Below are 7,539 nucleotides of genomic sequence, written 5' to 3' on the forward strand. Positions count from 1 at the left end.
TGACAAACGACAACAGCACCAAGAACCTTGAGGGCTTTGTTTCACAAAACCCAGGGCAGTTTGGTTTCGGTGTCCCTGCAGGATCCTCAGAGCACCAAGCTGGAACAGTGGAAAAGTCCCGGGCTGGTAGCTGGGATGACAGGGTGTCCCGGCAGGCAGGGGCAGGATGTCCCGGCAGCGCAGGGAGTGCAGGGTCACGCTGCAGCAAGAGGAGCAGCGCCGAAGCAGCTCGAAGGCGAGGCAGAAAAGCGACTCAGCTTCTGCTCGGCGTGCTTTGCGGCGGCTGAGATCCTCGAGGAGCGGCCGACACGCGTCTCCCGAACGCCGGAAGCAGAAAAGCACGCAGCTGCCTCAAGCTGTGTCTTTTACCTGCGTTATCTCCCCCTTCCACCTTTTGTCCATCTCTTTGTTTCAGCCAAGCACTCTCAAGTATCCAACACCCGGTCCCCTTGGCAACCCGTGGGGAAAAAATTCCCCAGAGAAAGAAGGAACAAACCCAACCCCCAACATTATCCACCCCGAATTTTTTTCCCATACAAACATATTACATTGAGTTTTAACTATTAAAAATACATATATATATATGCAAATATGGATGCAGCCACATTGTCATGGATAGTTCACCCCAAAACAAGGTCCCCTTGAGGTATGCATCGGGTCTCTCCATCCTTTTGCATCACCCACCAGGTGCAACCTGGTCCCTGAGCGAAGACAACCCCACGGATGGGATTGTCTTTACTGGAGGCAGGATTAATCCAAACAGTTTTTCCCAGCATACCTCTCATGTGTACCACTGGAACCTTATCTCCGTCTGTCTTTTGCAAGGGCTCAGATTGGGCAGGACCTGCTCGGTTGGTGGAACCTCGAGTGTTCACCAACCAGGTGGCCTTTGCTAAATTAGTATCCCAATTCTTAAAGGTTCCCCCACCCAGTGCTTTCAAGGTAGTTTTAAGCAGGCCATTGCACCGTTCAACTTTCCCGGCCGCTGGTGCATGATAAGGAATATGGTACACCCACTCAATGCCATGTTCTCTAGCCCAGGTGCTTATAAGACTATTCTTGAAATGAGTCCCATTGTCCGACTCGATTCTCTCAGGGGTGCCATGTCTCCACAGGACTTGTTTTTCCAGGCCCAGGATGGTGTTCCGGGCAGTAGCATGAGGCACAGGGTAGGTCTCCAACCATCCAGTGGTGGCTTCCACTATGGTTAGCACATAACGCTTGCCCTGGCGGGTTTGGGGAAGGGTGATGTAGTCAATCTGCCAGGCTTCCCCATATTTATATTTGGACCACCGCCCACCATACCATAAGGGCTTCACCCGCTTGGCTTGCTTGATTGCAGCACATGTCTCACAGTCATGGATAACCTGAGAAATACTGTCCATGGTTAAATCCACCCCTCGGTCTCGGGCCCACTTATAGGTGGCATCTCTGCCCTGATGACCCGAGGCATCATGGGCCCATCGGGCTAGGAACAACTCTCCCTTGTGTTGCCAATCTAAATCTATCTTTGACACTTCTATCTTGGCAGCCTGATCTACCTGCTTGTTGTTTTGGTGTTCCTCATTAGCCCGACTCTTGGGAACATGGGCATCTACATGGCGGACTTTCACAGGCAGCTTCTCTACACGAGTGGCAACGTCCTTCCATTCATCAGCAGCCCAGATTGGTTTTCCTCTACGCTGCCAGTTGGCCTTTTTCCACCTTTCCAGCCAGCCCCACAGAGCATTGGCTACCATCCACGAATCAGTGTAGAGGTAGAGCTTTGGCCACTTCTCTCTTTCAGCAATGTCAAGGGCTAATTGAACAGCTTTGAGTTCAGCAAGCTGACTTGATCCCCCGTCTCCTTCAGTGGCTTCTGCAACCTGTCGTGTGGGGCTCCATACGGCTGCTTTCCACTTACGGTTCATTCCCACGATGCGACAGGAACCATCAGTGAAAAGAGCGTAGTGTGTTTCTTCTGCTGGCAATTGGTTGTATGGAGGAGCTTCTTCAGCTCGTGTCACTTGTACCTGCTCCTCTTCGTCCGTGAAACCGAAGTTTTCTCCTTCCGGCCAGTTTGTAATTATCTCCAAAATCCCAGGGCGATTTGGGTTTCCAATACGGGCACGCTGTGTGATGAGGGCAGTCCATTTGCTCCATGTGGCATCGGTGGCATGGTGCGTGGAGGGAGCCTTTCCTTTAAACATCCACCCCAGCACTGGTAGTCGGGGTGCCAAGAGGAGTTGTGCTTCTGTGCCAATCACTTCTGAGGCGGCTTGAACTCCTTCATAGGCGGCCAAGATCTCCTTCTCTGTGGGAGTGTAGTTGGCTTCAGATCCTCTGTAACTTCGACTCCAGAATCCCAGTGGTCGGCCTCGGGTCTCCCCTGGCACCTTCTGCCAAAGGCTCCAGGACAGACCGTTGTTCCCGGCTGCAGAATAAAGCACATTCTTCACATCTGGTCCCGTCCTGACTGGGCCAAGGGCTACTGCATGAGCAATCTCCTGCTTGATCTGGGCAAACGCTTGTTGCTGTTCAGGGCCCCAGTGGAAATTGTTCTTCTTGCGGGTAACCAGGTAGAGAGGGCTCACGATCTGACTGTACTCAGGAATGTGCATCCTCCAAAAACCTATGGCTCCTAGGAAAGCTTGTGTTTCCTTTTTGCTGGTCGGTGGAGACATTGCTGTGATCTTATCAATGACCTCAGTGGGGATCTGCCGCCGTCCATCTTGCCACTTTACTCCCAGGAACTGGATCTCTCTGGCAGGTCCCTTGACTTTGCTCTTCTTGATGGCAAACCCGGCTTTCAGCAAAATCTGGATGATCCTCTCTCCTTTTTCGAACACTTCAGCTGCAGTCTTTCCCCACACAATGATGTCATCAATGTACTGTAGATGTTCCGGAGCCTCACCTTTCTCCAGTGCAGCCTGGATCAGCCCATGGCAGATGGTGGGGCTGTGTTTCCACCCCTGGGGCAGCCGGTTCCAGGTGTACTGCACGCCCCTCCAGGTGAAAGCAAACTGAGGCCTGCATTCTGCGGCCAGAGGAATGGAGAAAAATGCATTGGCAATGTCAATAGTGGCATACCACCTCGCTGCCTTGGACTCCAGCTCGTACTGAAGTTCCAGCATGTCCGGCACAGCAGCGCTCAGCGGTGGAGTCACTTCATTCAATGCACGATAGTCCACAGTCAGTCTCCATTCTCCATCAGACTTGCGCACAGGCCAGATGGGGCTGTTGAAGGGTGAGTGGGTTTTGCTGACCACCCCTTGGCTCTCCAGCTCACGGATCATCTTGTGGATGGGGATCACGGCGTCCCGATTTGTCCGATACTGCCGACGGTGCACTGTTGAGGTGGCAACAGGTACTTGTTGTTCTTCTACCTTCAGGAGTCCCACTGCAGATGGGTTCTCTGATAGTCCCGGCAAGGTGTTCAACTGCTTAATGTTCTCTGTCTCCACAGCAGCTATTCCAAAAGCCCATCTGAGTCCTTTAGGGTCTTTATAATATCCATTCCTGAGGAAGTCTATGCCCAGAATACATGGAGCCTCTGGGCCGGTCACAATCGGAAGTTTCTGCCACTCCTTCCCGGTCAGGCTCACCTCGGCTTCAACCAGAGTCAGTTCCTGTGATCCCCCCGTCACCCCGGCAATGGAAATTGGTTCTGCCCCCACATGTCCTGATGGCATTAGAGTACACTGCGACCCAGTATCTACTAAAGCTTCATATTTTTGTGGCTCTGATGTGCCAGGCCATCGAATCCACACAGTCCAAAAAACCCGATTTTCCCGTGCCTCTTCCTGGCTAGAGGCAGGGCCCCTCTAGCAGTGGTTATTATTCCCTTCTTGGACGTACATGGTAGAGGTTCCTTCGAGGGAATCTGACACAGCATTCCCACCTCCGTAATACCTGGCAGCTTGCTCATGGGAGGCTGAGGCTACCTTCATTCTAGTGGAACTCCCTCTGTTAGCGTTTCTCTCCTTGAGCTCACGTACCCGTGCTGCCAGGACAGAAGTAGGTTTCCCATGCCACGCTCCCATGTCCTCCCCATGGTCCCTCAGATAAAACCACAGGTCAGCTCGAGGGGTGTACCCTCTCTCTCTCGCTGGGGAATGTTGGGCTCTGATTCTGGGGCCTGTGACTCGCACCGGTGCTACATGGGAACTGTTCCTTCTCATCTCCTCTCTCATTTCCCTCATCTCCTCTTTGAGTTCCTTCACCACCGCAGAGACATGAGCCTGCATTGGGCCACTGATCATACTTTCATAATTTCTGAGCTTGTTGGCAACAGAACCCACTGTCTCTCGGTTATCCTCGGCATTAATTGTTGCGATGAATGTGGCATATTGGGATGGTCCATGAGTTGCCAGATTCCACAACATGTGCCCTGTGCATTTAACCTTGTCGGGGTCATTATCATGCTGTCCGGTCCTCCCAAAAAGTACTTCCAATACTGCCACTTCTCTCAACTGTTGGATTCCTTCCTCAAGGGTCTTCCATCGCATTCTATTGTTGTGCTCTTGCATTCTGTCTCTGTGGACAAATCTCTCTCTCACACTCATTAGAAGTCGTTCCCAAAGGGGAAGGGGCCTTTGCTCTCTTACAAATACCTGATTTATACCTGAGTCCTGGGTCAAGGGTCCCAAATTCCTTGCTTCAGCACTATCCAGTTGCACACCTGTACCCATAAGGTCCCAGACTCGAAGTAGCCAGGCTGTATAAGCCTCACGTCCTCGTCGTGCAATATCTTTTTGCAGATTACGTAGACTTTCATATGTCAGGGACTCAGTGATGATCTCAACCTGTGGCTCTTCTGTGGGCTGTGAGGACCCTCCTTTCTTACCCTTAGTATCAGGATCTGACGATTTCACTTTACACTTCCTTGTTTCCACAGGGGCGACTGCTGCTGGCTGTGGCTGCCCTTGTGGTTCAGCTGGAACCTGGACAGTTGTAACATCTGTGGGTTCCACTGCTGCACCATCAGTCTCTGCCTTCTCGGGGCAGGGGGAGGGTTTTTCATGAGCTGGAGAAATGTACTCCCTCAGCATCTGGCCCATCTCATGTATCTCTTTTACCAGAGCCTCAACCCAATCCGGGTGGGTCCTTTCTGAGGCAGGCTGTGGGGCAGAGTCAGGCTCTGGGGTATCATCCCTATTCTGTGGGGTAGGTATCAGGGTGGTTATCCAGGTCAATCTTCCCTTATCTCTGAATGCTAAACAGAATACGCATATTAGCAGCACCAGCCATTGTATGATATCATTAGCATTCAGAGAGGATTTAAACTCTTCAAAAACTGGTGGGGCAGACCCAAAGAGATGGGTAAAGGGTTGGGAAAAAGAAACTTCCCCCGGTGTCATTTCCTCACAGTAGGTACCATTGTTAAAGTAACTCCAAAAACACACAGTTAGTGTACGATAGCCCTGAATCCATGTGCCTGCCTTCCAGAGGAAATTAAAAATCCATGAGTTCTTCACCTTATTAAGCCATAAAATAAACTGGATGACAGTCACAGTAGCCTTAGTTATAGGGCCCATGTTTAGATAAGGGCCTGCAAATGGAAGGAATACAGCCACAACCACATGCCACCCAAACCAGGCTAAGTTAGACCACATGATGCAGCCTAATGAGGTTTTTATATCCAACGCACACAAAAGAAAGTACTAGGTTAGTTAAGAACTGCTATTTCTCTTCCCTCTTCTTTTCTCAGTGCCCTCAAGCCCCACACTTGGGCGCCAAAATCTGTCTTGGTTTAGGAAGACAGGTATCTGCTAGGTAAAATTACAATCAGAGGCTCTTTGGCAAAGATTTGGGAAACAGGAATAGCAGTTCTTTACTAGTATGTAATACAAAGCAAACAAACACAAAAAAAAACTCCCCCCCCCCACCAAACAACTACAGCATTAATGACAAACGACAACAGCACCAAGAACCTTGAGGGCTTTGTTTCACAAAACCCAGGGCAGTTTGGTTTCGGTGTCCCTGCAGGATCCTCAGAGCACCAAGCTGGAACAGTGGAAAAGTCCCGGGCTGGTAGCTGGGATGACAGGGTGTCCCGGCAGGCAGGGGCAGGATGTCCCGGCAGCGCAGGGAGTGCAGGGTCACGCTGCAGCAAGAGGAGCAGCGCCGAAGCAGCTCGAAGGCGAGGCAGAAAAGCGACTCAGCTTCTGCTCGGCGTGCTTTGCGGCGGCTGAGATCCTCGAGGAGCGGCCGACACGCGTCTCCCGAACGCCGGAAGCAGAAAAGCACGCAGCTGCCTCAAGCTGTGTCTTTTACCTGCGCTATCTCCCCCTTCCACCTTTTGTCCATCTCTTTGTTTCAGCCAAGCACTCTCAAGTATCCAACACCCGGTCCCCTTGGCAACCCGTGGGGAAAAAATTCCCCAGAGAAAGAAGGAACAAACCCAACCCCCAACAGGAGGGCTGCAGGTACCTTCAGTGTCCTGCGGAAGCGGCCACTGGCAGGCCTGTGCTCTTGTGTGCCGTCCGTGGCTGCATCTGGCAAAGAGCGAGAGCAGGCAGAGCTGAGGGGCTGCGGGAGAGGCCGGAGAACACAGCCCAGCCCTGTCCTCCCCGGGCTGGGACTGCCCCGGGATGCCCCAGGGGATGGAGCATGGGCACTGCCAGGTTCAGCCCCAGCCCCTCTTCCGTCCTGTCCCTGGGCATGTCCACAACAGGTGGGAGAGGACGGAGCCAAGCTGGCTGCAGCCATCAGCCCTGTGGCCCAGTTCTGCCACTCACCGTCCTGCACTGGCTGGAGCTGCTCTGGCTCTTCAGGCTGTTGTGCTCCACGGCTTTGCTTTCTTTCCCCCCTGAAGACTTTGAAGAGGCCAAGAAATCTGCCCGCCATGCCTGAGTGTGGTGTTGAGGGCGCCTTCTAGAGAGGTGGCTCAGAAGAGCTCCGAGTCAACAAGTCCTCGATGGTACGTGCAGAAGAGAAGCCTCGGGTAGGCCACAGGTCACCAAGTCCTGTGGTCTGGCTTCGAGGTCACCTGTAGGAATAACGCCTCGGAGAAGCTCCGGACCAGACGGGAATGAGTGTGCCTTGGGGGGGCTCCTCACGACACCGCTCTATCCCGTCCTGTCCCGTCGCCTGCTCCGAGCACTGTGGCCTGGCTGTGTCACCGCCAGCACCTATGTCGCCACGGGTCACAAAGGGTCCTTTGACACCCCGTCTCGTTCCATGCCACGGTGACCCCGCTGCTGCACCGTGTCACAAAGGGCCAATGCACACACTGCCACCTGCCCTGGGGCCACCCCCAGCCCAGCCAAGGTGGCCCAGGTTGGAAGGAATCCCTCACCCCAAGTGTCAAAGACAGCCCTGAGACAGCATTTTTCGGAGCGGCTCAAACCGTGGGCAAACGCTGCCCGGCTCTGCGGGCCCAGGGCAGCAGAAGGAGCCCCCAGGGCTGCTGACGCAGCCGCAGCGGGAAGGGCACGGGGCCTTGCACAGAAGCTGGCACGGCCTCCCTGGGACACGACCCCATCCGCTGGCCGTCCTAAACCCGCGGGTGTGACGCAGACGAGGAACGTGTGGGCCAGGGCACGGATGCTGCTCTGA

Source organism: Chamaea fasciata, unplaced genomic scaffold, assembly GCF_029207755.1.
Source record: "Chamaea fasciata isolate MVZ Bird 193981 ecotype frontalis unplaced genomic scaffold, bChaFas1.0.hap1 SCAF_51, whole genome shotgun sequence".
Taxonomy (NCBI): Eukaryota; Metazoa; Chordata; class Aves; order Passeriformes; family Sylviidae; genus Chamaea; species Chamaea fasciata.